We start from the raw sequence: 16,522 nt of genomic DNA on the forward strand, positions 1-16,522 counted from the left end.
CACAAGGCTCTGTTACCAAGGAAAATACTGACCAAGGTTAGATTGCATATGCTGAGGTCAGGGAGTCAGGGTTTTCCCCTTTTTGATTTCTTTTGAGTCAGAATAGTAGGTACCCTGGAGTTACTGAGCCAATGAGCTGACACCATTACCCAAGGAGATATGGATGTGGAGGCAACCAAAGTACCCAACGCAAGACAGCTGTGATGCTAGCGAAGACCTGATATACTGGTAATATTGTGTGCACACAAATTTATCCCAATAAGAAAACCTCAGATCTGAGTACACTTAACACCATACAACCACCGCAACATACTTATCTGAGGGAAGCCTGGTGAATTTGTTGAAACCTGTAAAAGACAATTAAGATTTGAGAACCAAGGGGTCTGGGTTCTTAGGAGACAGAATTTAAATTACATTAAGGGGAAAGAGTAGCTTTGTGTACTTATCTGATGCTGTAGTCCTTTGAAAGTTGCTGGTTTTAGTGTGACTGAGCTTTAGCAGTGGAAATATTGAAGGAGCAAAGTAACAATCAAGTTTGTGTAAATGTCTGGAATGTCTGGTGTTATTGCAGAAGTCAAATTGATATCTTGGTGATTTTAATTGTAAAATTTAACATCTTATTGCCTTTGTAATTTATTGCAAAACTAGTAAAAAAGGCCTGTTTCGTAAACAAATGAAACGGGCGCTAGCAAGGCTATAGAGAGAGTGAGAGTGTGTATATGTATGTGTGTCTGTGTGGCACAGAGAAAGTGTGTGTGTGTGTCTCTGTGTGAAAGAGAGTGTGCACAGGTAGGGTGAAAATGAAGAGACAGCAGTGAAATTTTACATAGGACAGCTGAACCATTGAGGCGTGTTTGTGTGTATGTGTGCGTCTGTGTGAAAGGGTAGGGTGAAAATGAAGAGACAGCATTATAATTGTACATAGCACAGATCAAACATTTGAGGCAGTTCTTGCCTTATCTCCCCTGCCGCCCCCTCCATACCCAACGATTTGTTCCTTGTCTTCCATACCCTCTGTGTCCCGTGTGTATGTGTGTGAGAGACAGAGAGAGAGAGGTGCTAGCAGTCCCTGTGATAGTGGCAGGTCAGTTGCTCATTATAGCCAGTTAAAAGTGATAGTGTGTGTGTATGTGCTGGTTTTTTTTTCCTTCCCTCCTATGCCCTCCGTGTTCCGTTGTTTTGTGTGGAGAGCAGTGATCTATATGGGTCCTTTTAGAGTTGCTGTTGACGTCGCGTAGCAACTGTGTGCTGCTGGTTTTCATTGTTCCGCGATGTGTCTTATTGTCACTTTCCGTCGCTTAGTAACGGGTTCGTGATGCGATTGGTTAAGTGTCATTGGTCCGCCCTCGACATCATGACGTTTGACGCGGGGGGCGGGGCCAGCACTCATGGGCGATTCCGGGTTTCCACCACCATGCATTTAAAACGTTGGGACTTGTGGAGGCTTCAGAATGTTGGATGTGCGTTTTAGTATATAGAGATATTCAACACCTTGTACTATTTCTCTTAATACCATCAAACTTCATAATTGATACCAGCTTAAAGAAACATACCCAGGTGTTTCTATGTATTTATTATTTAATAAACATCTAAACTTTTCTTGTCAAATGCCATGGTCATGTGGAATTTATTTGGGAGCCCTACCCTAAACCCGTGACACTTCTACTCAATTATTATATTTATTATAATTCTCCACTCCACCACTAGGGGGATTACTCTGAATACCGTATTTTTCGGACTATAATATGCACTTTTTCCCCCAAATTTGGGAGAAAATGGGGGGTGCGTCTTATAGTCGAAGGTAGAGATTTAGCAGGCCGCGCGCCCTCCCGCCCTCCCTCTGAGTTCGGGATCGCCCTCCCTAGGGTTACCTCCCCTCCCCCCGGCCCTGTCACCACCTCTCCCCTTACTCACGCGATCTTCCCTGATGGTCTAGTGACGTCGGGGCAGGAAAGAGCCCCCCTCTTTCCTGCCCAGCGCGCTGCTCTGCATCCTCCTGTGACGGTCTCAGCGAGATTCAAAATGGCTGCCGAGAATTAAGTCTCGCGAGGCCACTTCAATTCTCAGAGGCCATTTTGAATCTCGCCGAGACCGTCACATGCAGCATACAGGAGGATGCAGAGCAGCGCGCTGGGCAGGAAAGAGGGGGCTCTTTCCTGCCCCGACGTCACTAGACCACCAGGGAAGATCGCGTGAGTAAGGGGAGAGGTGGTGACAGGACCGGGGGGAGGGGAGGTAACCCTAGGGAGGGCGATCCCGAACTTGGAGGGAGGGATTCGGACAAGACACACTGGAGCACCTAGGTATTAGAGGAGGGAAAAAGTGCGTCTTATAGTCCAAATTTTTTTTTCCTATTTCCCTCCTCTAAAACCTAGGTGCGTCTTATGGTCCGGTGCGTCTTATAGTCCGAAAATACGGTAATTAAATGGACGTTCAAGAACGTAAGAAGATTTTGCAGACGCCCTCGTCAACCTTAGCCTGTAAAATACTTGTTTAATTACTTTCTGAACATGCATCTTCATTGTTAGCTTAGAATCTAACATGACACCTAAATTTCTAATAGAGTTAACATTTGGGATAAACACATTGCCAATGACAAAGTCAGGAGGAATAATATCATGGCCATGCATTATAGGCATGCAATCACATTTATAAACAATAAATGGTTCACATATAAGAATACATTAAAAATTATATGGACTACAAACATTTTTAATATGATAAATAATAATATACATCATATTGCACAATGAAACCATATACAACCCTGGTCCCACTTACCCAGTTTGGATCAGGCAACCCTGGGACAATGATGTACAAAGCAAAGTTTGATGATGTCGAGCTAGGCACAGGCTGTGGTTGGGCTAAAGCCCAGTAGGCCAAAGGGTACTTTTTTCTGGGCACTCTTTATTTCATTCACATACAAAATAGACAGCAGTCTCCATGTTTCAACTTCAACTTGCCTTACTAAAAGTAACTTGAAAAACAGTTCATAAACTTGTCATGTTGGTCTGTAGATATCAGATCTCTTCAATGGTCAGCACAGCATCAAACACAATCTCAAACTGGTATCAGGGCATTCAAAATCATGATTCAGCTCTATCTCAAATCTCTATTTGCAACCAGAACAAATGACTTGGTAATCTCCCCATTGACTTTTTACAGTTTCTCAGTCATCTCCACATGATTAACTCAAGTTCTCTCTCTCCCATCCCGGACAGGATCATTCACACATGCAATGAAAGTCCTGCCAGAAGTGAGGCATGCCCGATCCCACTTCTCTTACTTTGGGTGTCTTTTTCCCCCAACCAATCTTAATCGTTCCCAAGCGGGAATACTCCGCAGGCACCCTCTGCTCTGTACCAGGGGTTTCAATCACCACACACTTCAAACTCCTTCTGCCTTTCCCCCCTTGGTGCTCAGGGTTTTGGTTGAGGGTGGGCAACCAAAGACCAGAATTTTCTCTGTAGTACCTCTTGGCCCTACTGCATGGCTGGGCCTCACAAAACCACCATCAAGCTGGCACTCCTAGCGTGTTGTCTTAGAGGAGCATAATCGAACGGCGCCGGCCAAATAGATTGGCTGGCCATCTATTTGGCCGGCGCCGCAAACAGCGGTCCCGAACTGTATTATCGAAAAGATGGCCGGCAACTTTCGTTTCAATAATACGGTTGGGGCCGGGCAAATGTCAGAGATCGCTGGGTTTGAGATGGCCGGCATTGGTTTTTCGCCGATAATGGAAACTAATGCCGGCGATCTCAAACCCCGCCAAATCCAAGGCATTGGTCGTGGGAGGAGTCAGCATTGTAGTGCACTGGTCCCCCTGACATGCCAGGACACCAACCGGGCACCCTAGGGGGCACTGCAGTGGACTTCAAAAATAGTTCCCAGGTGCATAGCTCCCTACTTTGGGTGCTGGCCCCCCCCAAATCCCCCCAAAGCCCACTCCCCACAACTGTACACCACTACCATAGCCTTTAGGGATGAAGGGGGGGCACCTACATGTGGGTACAGTGGGTTTTGGGGGTTTTTGGAGGGCTTAACATTTACCACCACAAGTGTAAACAGGTAGGGGAGGATGGGCCTGGGTCCACCTGCCTGAAGTGTACTGCACCCACTAAATACTGCTCCAGGGACCTGCATACTGCTGTCAGCGAGCTGGGTATGACATTTCAGGCTGCATAGAGGCTGGCAACAAAAATATATATTTTTTTGGGTGGGAGGGGGTTGGTGACCACTGGGGGAGTAAGGGGAAATCATCCCCGATTCCCTCCGGTCATTTGGGGCACCTTTTTAAAGCTTGGTCCTGAAAAAAAAGGGACCAAGTGAAGCCGGCGAATGCTCATCAGGGCCGGCTTTCTTTTTTCCATTATTCGGGCGAAGCCGGCCATCTCGTGAGCACGCCCCCGTCCCGCCTTCGCCTACCCTATTGACACGCCCCCTTGAAGTTTGGCCAGCTCTGCGACGGAAAACAGATGGCGCCGGCCAAAATCGGCTTTCGATTATATCGATTTGGCCGGGTTTAGGAGATCAGGAGATCGACGGCCATCTCCCGATTTGTGTCCAGAAGATGGCCAGCGATCTCCTTCGAAAATAAGCTGGTTAGTGACCTCCCTGAAAATTCTCTCACCTTCTGCCTGCAGCAAAGGTACGTTTCAGAGGTGGGAGGGGGGGTCACACATACATAATTGAAATAATAAAAAATATTTTTAGTTTATCAAAATATTTCATACACTGAAAATGTAAGTCAGGACTTAACCTTGCTAGTAGCACTATCGTGTATGAGGTGTGGGCCAAGTATCCAACTCACTTCAACACCCTCCTGAAGGTGGTAACTGAGTAACCGTCTCACTTTACCACCCACCTGAAGGTGTGGGCTGAGTATCCATGTATTCTTCAGCAACACAATAATCCAGAATCAAACTAGGTCCAAAAGCAAAAGGATGGTCCACCAGCAAAACAGTAATCAAAAAGAAAGGTCCATCCATGATCCTTCACAGCAACCAATAGCCCCAAAAGAGGTCCACCCACAATCCTTCAGTGCAACCAATAGTCCAAAAAAAAAAAAGTCCATCCCTAATCCTTCACAGCAATCAATTGCCCAAAAGGTGATCCATATGTGATCCTCCATAACACAATCAATAATCCAAGAGATCCAACCACAATCCTCCACAGCAGTCTTCCACTCCTTCTAACATAGTCACCTCTCCTTTTAAAAGCCAAAACACCCTCCAACCCTGTAGATTCAGCAGCCACAGGTCCTGACTTGGCTCCCCCCCCCCCCCTTTAAGTCAGGGTGAGATTACAGTTCCCCAGTGGTCCACCTCCCCCCCTTTAGCCCTAACAAGTCCTGGCAAGGATAGCTTTTTCCCCTGTAGCCTAACAGGAACCTTTGCTTCCTTTTTGGTCCTATTTATAAGAAATATTAACAGTTCATCCATCTATGCAAACCATAGGCAAATGAAGGTACTTGCTCAGTCACTGGGCACCTATCACTTGTCGCCAGTTGTCAGGGAATTATGTCATTAGCTCCCAGAAGGGTTAGTCCCCCCCCCCCCCCCTAGTCATCTCCATCATAGCTTCCCTGATGATGACTTCCACCTTAACTGTGAGGGTGTGCCATGGGACTAACCTCAGATCCAAGTAGCCACTCTATAAGATCTTACTCTAGTGTATTTATTGGGTTGGGATTTTTGCCTCACTAGGTAATAAGCCATAAACCTTATTGTATATTTTTCTCTTTTTTTAAGGACCTTTAGACCTTCTGCTGATTTTTTTTCTTAGATGCTTTTTACCACTCTTCTGGGATAGTCAACATTTTATACTCTCTATATGCTAGATACTCTGCTATGAAATCATAGGCTTGAAAGGCTAGATACCAACCTATCAGTTTAGCATTATCATTCTTCATGAGGCCTAACCGTTTCAGTGGAGCATGGTCTGTTACTAAAGTGAGGTGCCTACCTAAGAGATAGTACCAGAGTGCTTCTACAGCCCATTTCACAACCAGACACTCCTTTTCTGTGGTGGAGTATTTCTGATCTGCCTCCAAGAACTTCCTGCTAATGTACATGCCAGGGTGTTCTCTCCTTTGCTATGGCTCAAGTCTGCTCCCAACCCCACCCATGAAGCATCTGTTTGTAAGATGAATTCCTGGCTAAAGTCAATATTCCTTAGTACTGGTTCCTTACAAAGGGCTTCCTTTAAGATTTTAAATACTTGCTCAGCAGCCCATCCCAAAGCAGCTGGTTTGACCGGGAGTTTTTTCAAAAGGGCTGTGAGAGCAGTGGCTTTCTCTGAAAACTGAGGAATGAACTTCTGGTAATACCCTATCATACCTAGAAATGTCCTCAGCTTTTTCTGTATCCAGGAATGGCTACACCCTGAATAGCCTCAAATTTGGATGGCATTGGCTGTACCCACCCATTCCCCACTTGGTGCCCCAGATACTGAACTTCTCTCTTACCCAAGTAAAAACATGGAGGAGTAGCCTAGTGGGTTAAAGCAGCAGACTTTGATCCTGGGGAACTGGGTTAAATTCCCACTGCAGCTCCTTGTGACTCTGGGCAAAATCACTTAACCCTCCATTGCCCCAGCTACAAACAAGTACCTGTGTATACTATGTAAATAGTGTTGAATGTAGTTGCAAAAACCACATAAAGGCAGTACATCAAGTCCCATTTCCCTTCTCTCCCTCCCTCCCCTTCTTAGGGTTAGTGGTCAGCTCTGCTTTTTTCAAGGGACTCACAGATTGCCTCAATGTGCCTCAGGTGACTCTCACACATGAAAAAGGAAACTACCAAATCATTTAGATAGGCTTTTGCCTTATCACTTTTCCGGGTTGTCTAACTATTCTGTGGACCCGTAACTGTGGCCTAGCAAAGTTGAAAATACGTCCTGAAACTTCAGAACTAAATGTTCTATCTGCATTCTCTGCTCTGGGGTCAGTGATTCCTCTATGTTCACACTTTGTTCTCCCTCCAACCTGGCTGTATCTAGTCCTAGGTCTTCCTCTCCTTCCAGGGTTTCTACTACCAAACCTTTCCCGAGTTATCCAGGGTTTCAACAAATTCACATGAAATATCTGACTTCCTTTGTCTTTTTGGAAAACCTCATAATGTACCACACCCACCCTTCACTTCACTTTACCAAAACAAAGGTCCCTTCCATTTGGCCAAAAGCTTATTAGCAGAGGTGGGTAACATCACTAGGCTGAAACTTTCACTGCCTAGCATTCCTGTCATTGTAAGTTTTTTGCTGGGCCTTCACCAAGTTCTTTCTTGATTCTCTAATTATTTTTTCTATTCTCTCTTTCTGTTCCAGGACATGCTCACTATTTAGTTCACTTGTCTATCCCTTCCTGTCCAAGCTTCTTGTGCTACCTCTAACAGGTTCCTGGGTTGGCAGCCAAACATTAAATAGAACGGGGGAAAACCCCAAAGAAGCCTATGGAACTACTCTATGGGCAAACATACATACAAGATTAACATCTCCCACTCCTTTCCATTGTCCTCATTACACTTCTTCACCATACAGATGAGGCTCTGGTTAAAATTTTCTACTAGCCCTCAATCTGCAGATGGTAAGCTGCTGTTTTCAAGTGCTTCACCCCGAACATCTTCAAAAATTTCCCTAATGAGTTGGATAGGAAATTGATTCCTCGGTCCGTCAACAGTTCCCTGGGAAGCCCAAAACTGGCAAAATATTGCCATCAGCTCACGAGCAATTACTCGGGCAGAAGTCAGCCGCAGGAGAATAAGCCCAAGGAAAACCAGGTCGTGTAGTCATAGTAACATAGTAGATGACGGCAGAAAAAGACCTGCATGGTCCATCCAGTCTGCCCAAGACAAACTCATATGTGTATACCTTACCTTGAATTTGTACCTGTCCTTTTCAGGGCACAGACCATATAAGTCTGCCCAGCAGTATTCCCGCCTCCCAACCACCAGTCCCGCCTCCCAGTCTACCACTATCAGACTATATTGATGGCCAGCAGCACTACGCTCCAGTGACCCTATGGTATCGGCTCCTACCCTATCCACATGTCATTGAATTATGGGAAAAGGGATTAGAGGAATTTTCTTGGGCAGCTGCTGGAGTCCTTTCTGACAATTCAGGACAGGACCGGCAAGTACTCTCTCACTTCCTCATAACCTTTGGCCAAAAAAATAGTTGTATAATGCTGGCTACCATCCCATGCTACCCTGTGTCCTGCTAATGGGTGAGAATGGCTAGGTGTTATGACCTGGTGAATGTGAGCCCTTGTGCCCCGACTGAGCACGGCGAAGATGAAGTGGCAACCGCACTCGATCAGGCAGCCAGACAACCCTAGCTTCACCTGGGACGACCACCGTTCCCTGGGAGTTAGAGCCCCCAGGTGCAGGCGGCCACCAGGACTTCTGGAACCGGCGGGGTTGCACAACCGTCTGACCAGGCTGGCAGGCAGGCAGGCAGACACAGTCCAGGAGCAGAGTCAGTGAAGCAGCAAAACAGAGAGCAATCCAAAAGTCTGGGCAGGCAGCAACACAACGCGTGGTCAGTAACAATCCAAGGTCAGGAACACAGGAAAACACTGGAAAAGATGAAGACCACAACCTCTAAGCGAATAGAAGCCGAAGCATGGAAGGACTGGAAACAGGGCTTTAAAATAGAGCAGGAATTAGGCTCAACCATGAGCAGCTGTTCCAAGATGGCTGCCCCCATCAGCAGAGGTGCCTACATCCAAATATGGGCTTCCTTCCTGACCTCGTTACTCCAAGATGGCTGCCCCCTCCTGAGCTAGCCAAGATGGCTGCTGTCCATGATCCAACCCGGATGACGGCTGCTAGGTTAGGAAACAGAAACCAACCCATCCTGGAGAAGTGTAGCAGAGCGTAACAGTACCCCCTCCGGAAAGATCTCCCCCTCACCGGTTCGGTCTGGGCTTAGCAGGATGATGAGCGTGGAACTCCCGGATCAGATCTGGAGCAACATTGTCCGCCGGCTCCCAGGAGTTATCCTCTGGTCCAAAATGCTTCCAGGCGAGGAGATAGTACAACTTCCTTCCACGACGCTTGGAATCCAGGATGCGATCCACCTCATACTCTGGATCTGGATCACTCTCAGGCACGACCACCTTCTTGGGTTCAGGATGCCACTTTGACCTGCGGAAAGGTTTCAGGAGGGACACATGAAAAGCATTGTGCACCCGGAGTTGACCGGGTAAGTGTAGTCGGTAAGTCACTGCTCCTATCCTGGATCGTACGGCAAAAGGTCCAATGAACCGGGGAGCAAACTTCAGAGATGGGAGCCGCAGTTTCAGGTATCGGGTGCTCAACCAAACCTTTTCTCCCGGCAGGAATGTGGGAGCCGCTTGTCTTCTACGGTCATAGGTCTCCTTGGCCTTGACCGCGGCTCGTCGTAACTGTTCCTGGACCTTCCTCCAAGCTTCCTGAAAGGAACAGACGGTGGACTGCACCTGAGGTGGAACTTCTGCAGGGGCAATTGGAGGAGGTAGACGCGGGTGGCGTCCATAGATGGTGCTGAAAGGTGTCGTCCGGGAGGCCGAATGCAGACTGTTATTATAGGCAAACTCAGCCCAGGGTAGCAGCATAGACCAGTCATCCTGGCGCTGGTTAGAGTATGCCCAAAGGAACGCCTTCACCGTCTGGTTGACCCGCTCCACCATACCATTGGTCTGGGGGTGATATGCAGACGAGAATAAAGTGGTAACCCCAAAAGCTGAACACAAAGCTTTCCAGAAGCGCGAGGTAAACTGCGAGCCTCGGTCACTAATGATCCTCTGAGGCAGTCCATGGAGCCGGAAGATGTGTGTGATGAAGTTTGCGGCCAGGGTAGTGGCAGTGGGTAAAGCCTTCATAGGAATGAAGTGGGCCATCTTGGAGAACCGGTCGATCACCACCCAAATGACCGTGTTGCCCTGTGAGGGTGGCAGGTCGGTGATAAAATCCATGGACAGGTCCCTCCATGGCTGCTGTGGGTACCGGCATGGGCTGCATCGCCCCCCTGCTTTTGATGTTAAGATTTAGGTTCGAAGCGCACACTGGACAGGTAGATACGTATTGTAGAACATCCGGGGCCACCAATACATCGAGAGATCAGATGTAGGGGTCTTATGGAACCCGAAGTGTCCAGCAAATTCGGAAGCGTGCCCCCAGCGCAGCACCTTCCTACGAAGCCTCACAGGAACGGCCATTCTGGCAGGTGGCACTGGCCCCGGGCATGGAGAGAATGCATGCCGGATTTCAACATTGGGTAGGTCTCCTCCTGGTCCTCGGAGCCTCGAAGCTGCGGGACAGGGCATCCGCCTGGACATTCTTTTCCCCCGGTCCTGAAGATCAGACGGAAGTCAAACCGGGGCAAAGAACAGAGACCACCGGCTTGGCGAGGGATTCAGTCTGGTAGTCATTTTGCAGATAGAGCAGGTTCTTGTGGTCGTTATTACAGTTACTGGATGTGCTGCTCCCCTCTAGTAGTATCGCCATTCCTCAAAAGCTAGTTTGAGCGCCAGAAGCTCCAGATCCCCAACCGTGTAGTTTCGCTCCGCGGGGGTGAACTTCCGGGAGAAGAAGAAGCAGGGGATGTTTTTTCCCGGATGCCGATGTTTGAGAGAGAACTGCCCCTACTCCCAGGGACGAGGCGTCCACTTCCACCAGGAAAGGCTGAGTAGATCAGGACTGACGGAGTACCGGGGGCAGAGAGGAAGGCCTTCTTCAATGTGAAGAATGCAGAGAAAGCCTCCGGCGTCCAATTCTTTGCATCGGCCCCCTTCCTCGTGATGGCCGTCAGAGGAGCCGTGATGAGAGAGTAATCCTGGATGAACTGCCGGTAGTAGTTCGCAAACCCCAGGAACCTCTGCAAAGCCCGCAGACCCTGAGGCAACGGTCAGGTCCTCGGATCGCTGTCAATTACCGGGATCCATCTGTAACCCGGTGGAGGAAATGATATATCCCAGGAAGGCAAACTCTGTTGGTGGAATGAACATTTCTCCAACTTGCATACAGCCGATGTTCCCGGAGGCGCTGGAGCACGGTCGGACGGAGTAACATGTTGTGACAATGAAGCGGAAAAAATCAGGATGTCGTCCAGATAGACGATCACTGAGGAGTAGAGCAAGTCCTGGAAAATGTAATTCACAAAGTTCTGAAATACTGCAGGGGCATTGCAGAGACCGAACGGCATCACCCGATATTCAAAGTGGGTGTTGAAAGCCGTCTTCCACTCATCTCCCTCCCGGATCCGTACAAGATTGTAGGCCCCGCGCAGGTCCAGCTTGGTGAAGATCTTGGCCCCTTGAAGACGGTCAAACAGCTCCGGGATGAGTGGAAGCGGGTACCGGTTTTTAATGGTAATTTTATTCAATCCTCGGTAATCAATGCAGGGACGAAGTGACCCATCCTTCTTCGAGACGAAGAAAAATCCGGCCCCTGCAGGGGAAGTGGAGGCTCGGATGAACCCCTTGCGAAGATTGTCCTGGATATACTCCCTCATGGCTCGGGACTCCTCCCGGGACAAGGTGTAAAGGCGCCCCCTAGGTGGGTTGGATCCGGGCAGTAGGTCTATGGCGCAGTCAAAGACCGATGGGGAGGCAGCGTGTCAGCCGCCCGAGCACTGAACACGTCACGGAATTCCTGGTAGTTCTCCGGCAGCATGGGCGAACCTTCCTGTGGGGTCTGCAGCTTAGCTGAGCAGAGCGGCAAAGGTGGCTTGACCTGCTGGAGACAGTGCTCGACACATCGGAACCCCATTTCCCGATCTCCCCGGTGGCCCAGTCGATAACAGGAGTGTGTAGTCGGAGCCAAGGCAGTCCAAGGATCACCGGGTGAATGGCTCGGGCAAGAACCAGGAACTGGATGTTCTCCTGATGTAACGCCCCGACCTGTAGAACCCAGGGGCGAGGTGATCCGGGGTGATGTTTCGAGGAAGACTATCCCCCTGGATTGGAGGTGACCCTGAGCTCCGGTTGACAGGGCCCCGTGGAGCCACCTAGCTGCGACAGGAATTCAGCATCGATGAAGTTCCCTCCGGCCCCGGAGTCTAGCAAGGCCCTAGATGAGCCTGGAAACCCTCTCCTTGGAGCAGTATGGGAACAGAGAGCAAGTTGTCAGGAAGGGCAGACAGCCGGCCCAGAGCCACCCCCTTCACAGGGCTCGGGCTGGAGCGTTTCCCGATCTCCCAGGCTTGTTGGACAGGAGCCCGTGAAGTGTCCGGCCTGCCCACAGTATAGGCATAACCGGTTCTGGAGACGATGGGCCCTCTCCTTCTTGGACAGGCGATGCCGCCCAATACCATGGGTTCCTCCTTGGTTCCTTCCGAACCCTCTTCGAAGGACCAGGGCGTCTCGGGCGACGGGGAAGGCCTCTGGATCCCTGCGCTGCCGGCTGCATGACCCTCTCCTGGGCTCGCTCCTGGAACCGGATATCGATTCTAGTGCAGAGTGCAATAAGGGTCCAAAGTAGCGGGAATCTCTCGGCGGCCAATTCATCTTTTATCTGGCCGTCCAGCCCCTGCCAAAAAATGGCCGTTAAGGCCTCCTGGTTCCACCTGAGTTCCGCAGCCAAGGTACGGAACCGGACAGCATACGCCCCGACCCCGGAGCCCTGCTGGATCCGCAGCAGCTCCCCAGAGGCAGAAGAAGGTCGGCCAGGAACGTCGAATACATAGGCCATCCTTGATCCGCTTCAATCCGGTTTTCGCCCTCTTCACTCGACAGAAACAGCACTTTCTAAAGTCTGTAATGACCTGTTCCTTGCCAAATCCAGACGCCACTACTCATCCTCATCCTCCTGGATCTATCCGCCGCTTTTGACACTGTCAATCATGACTTACTTCTTGCCACACTGTCCTCATTTGGGTTCCAGGGCTCTGTCCTCTCCTGGTTCTCCTCCTATCTCTCCCACCGCACCTTCAAAGTTCACTCTCATGGATCTTCCTCCACCCCCATCCCCTTATCTGTTGGTGTTCCCCAGGGATCGGTCCTTGGACCCCTTCTTCTCTCAATCTACACCTCTTCCCTGGGCTCCCTGATCTCATCTCATGGTTTCCAGTATCATCTCTATGCTGATGACACCCAACTGTATCTCTCCACACCAGACATCACCGCGGAGACCCAGGCAAAGGTATCGGCCTGCTTATCCGACATTGCTGCCTGGATGTCCAACCGCCACCTGAAACTGAACATGTCCAAGACCGAGCTTATCGTCTTTCCACCAAAACCCACTTCCCTCTTCCTCCACTTTCTATCTCAGTTGATAACACCCTCATCCTCCCCGTCTCATCTGCCCGCAACCTCGGAGTCATCTTTGACTCCTCTCTCTCCTTCTCTGCGCATATCCAGCAGATAGCCAAGACCTGTCGCTTCTTCCTCTTTAACATCAGCAAAATTCGCCCTTTCCTCTCTGAACACACCACCCGAACTCTCGTCCACGCTCTCATTACCTCTCGCCTGGACTACTGCAACTTACTCCTCACCGGCCTCCCACTTAGCCATCTATCCCCCCTTCAGTCTGTTCAGAACTCTGCTGCACGTCTCATATTCCGCCAGAACCGATATACTCATATCACACCCCTCTCCTCAGGGTCACTTCACTGGCTTCCGATCAGATACCGCATTCAATTCAAGCTTCTCCTTCTGTACCTACAAATGCACTCAGTCTGCTGCCCCTCACTACCTCTCTACCCTCATCTCCCCTTACTTTCCCGCCCGTAACCTCCGTTCACAGGATAAATCCCTCCTCTCAGTACCCTTCTCCACCACCCGCCAACATCCAGGCTCCGCTCATTCTGCCTCGCCTCACCCTATGCTTGGAACAACCTTCCTGAACCCTTACGCCAAGCCCCCTCCCTGCCCGTCTTCAAGTCTTTGCTTAAAGCCCACCTCTTCAATGCTGCGTTCGGCACCTAACCCTTACCGTTCAGTGAATCCAGACTGCCCCAATTTGACTGCCCCTATCGGACCGACCGTTCACTTGTCTATTAGATTGTAAGCTCTTTGAGCAGGGACTGTCCTCTCTTTGTTAATTGTACAGCGCTGCGTAACCCTAGTAGCGCTCTAGAAATGTTAAGTAGTAGTAGTAGTAGTAGTAGGCGTAGTTTGACTGTTTCATTTGGGGGGGGCAAAGGAAGGGGCGAGGCATATTAGCATATTCATTTGCATATATGTATATGCAATTATGCTAATATGGAGGAAGGAAGGGAGCAAGAGCTGGCTTTTTTGGGAATAACCAGTGTTCGTTTGACGATGGATAGCCACTGAATCGGAGAGGCAGCAGGTTTGGCGGCAGGCAGTGGTGTGCTGGTAAATGTTTAACAACAGACTCTCCCCCCCCGGTCCCCCTCTGCGCCCCCCCCCCCCAAATTGCAGAGCTGGCTTTAGCCGGGGAGAGAGCCTGGGGGGGGGGGGGGTATAAATAAGTAAATATAAACTTTTAATGTTGAGCACCTGATTCTCAAAGTGAACATATTCCAACACTATAATGAAAATAAAATAATTTTTTTCTACCTTTGTTGTCTGGTGACTGTTTTTCTGATCATGCTGGTCCAGTATCTGATTCTGCTGCTATCTGTCCTCTTAACTCAGTTTCCAGTGCTTCCTTTCCATTTATTTCTTTCCTTCCTCCTTTCTTCTTCATTTCTGGTCCTCAGCTTCTGCCTATTGTTCTTCATCCATGTGCAGTTTTTCTCCTCTCTTCCTTTTCCCTCATCTCATCTCCTTCCTCACTCTTTCCTCCCCTCCATCCATGTCCAGCATTTCTTTTCTCTCCCCTGCCCTCCATCCACCCATGTCCAGCGACCCTTCTCTCCCTTTGCCCTGCAAGCACCCATACCCAGCGACCCTCCTTTCCCCTTCCCCCATGCCCAGTGGCCCTCCTTTCCCCTGCCCTCCATCCACCCATGTCCAGCAGTGACCCTCCTCTCCCCTGCCCTCCAGCCACTCAGTCCAGCAGTGACCCTCCCCTCCCCTGTCCCATACCCAGTGGCCCTCCTTTCCCCTGCCCTCCATCCACTCAGTCCAGCAGTGACCCTCCTCTCCCCTGTCCCCATACCAGTGGCCCTCCTTTCCCCTTCCCTCCATCCACTCAGTCCAGCAGTGACCCTCCTCTCCTCCTGCCCCCATGCCCTCCTTTCCCCTGCCCTCCATCCACCCAGTCCAGCAGTGACCCTCCTCTCCCCTGTCCCCATACCCAGTGGCCCTCCTTTCCCCTTCCCTCTATCCACCCAGTCCAGCAGTAACCCTCCTCTCCCCTGCCCTCTCTTCATCCCACCCTCTCCCTGTTCCTTCTCCCCCCCCCCCCCCCCCCGCAGCGAGCCAGTTCTCCTCCCTCCCTCTGGATCCATCCCTCACCAACTTGATCTTCGAATTCTTCGCCTGCCCGCTAGCGCTGACTCTCCCCTGCCGGTTCGCGCTTCAAAATGGCCGCCGAGACTAAGTCTCGCGAGGTCACCTCTGGAAGTCTCGGCGGCCATTTTTAAAGCGCGCACCAGCAGGGGAGAGAGCGCTAGCGTGCCGGGCAGACAAAGGATTCGAAGATCAGGTCGGTGAGGGACGGATCCGGAGGGAGGGAGGAGAAGGAACGGGGAGAGGGCGGGGCGAAGGAAGAGCTGCCTGGTGCCGGCCCTGCGTTTGGGGGGGCATTGCCCCCCTAGCCCCCCCCCCAGTCTACGCCTATGGTCGAATACCATCCGGAACTGCCGCAAGAACTTCCTCCAGGTTTGCCAGAACCGGACTCCGCTGTTCCCATAGCGGGGACGCCCAAGCCAGCGCGGCACCGGAAAGCAGGGAGATGATGTAGGTCACCTTTATTTGTCAGATGGGAAAGCCTCCTGTTGCAGCTCAAACAGGATCTGACACTGGTTCAGGAACCCCCGGCAAGCTGCGGGAGTACCGTCAAAGGGAGGCGGCTCTGGAAGTCGCAGACGTGCGGCAGAAGTCTCTGCTCTCGGGACTGGAACCGCAGCCACTTGCCGCTGGAGCCCTGGTAGCTGACTGCAGACCTCCTGCAAGGTACTGGACAGGCGGGTTAGCTGCTCCTGCTGCTGGTGGAGAACCTGAGGAAGGTGAGACAGCTCAGACCTGTCTGGCGAGCTCATGGCTTCAGCTTACTGTTATGACCTGGTGAATGTGAGCTCTTGTGCCCCGACTAAGCATGGCGAAGATGAAGTGGCACCGCACTCGATCAGGCAGCCAGACAACCCCTAGCTTCACCTGGGGAGCGACCACCGTTCCCTGGGAGTTGAGCCCCCAGGTGCAGGCGGACCACCAGGACTTCTGGAACCGGAGGGGTTGCACAACCGCTGACCAGGCTGGCAGCAGGCAGACACAGTCCAGGAGCAAAGAGTCAGTGAAGCAGCAAAACAGAGAGCAATCCAAAAGTCTAGGCAGGCAGCAACACAACGCGTGGTCAGTAACAATCCAAGGTCAGGAACACAGGAAACCACTGGAAAAGATGAAGACCACAACCTCTAAGCGAATAGAAGCCGAAGCATGGAAGGACTGGAAACAGGGCTTTAAATAGAGCAGGAA

This window comes from Microcaecilia unicolor, chromosome 7, assembly GCF_901765095.1.
Source record: "Microcaecilia unicolor chromosome 7, aMicUni1.1, whole genome shotgun sequence".
NCBI lineage: Eukaryota > Metazoa > Chordata > Amphibia > Gymnophiona > Siphonopidae > Microcaecilia > Microcaecilia unicolor.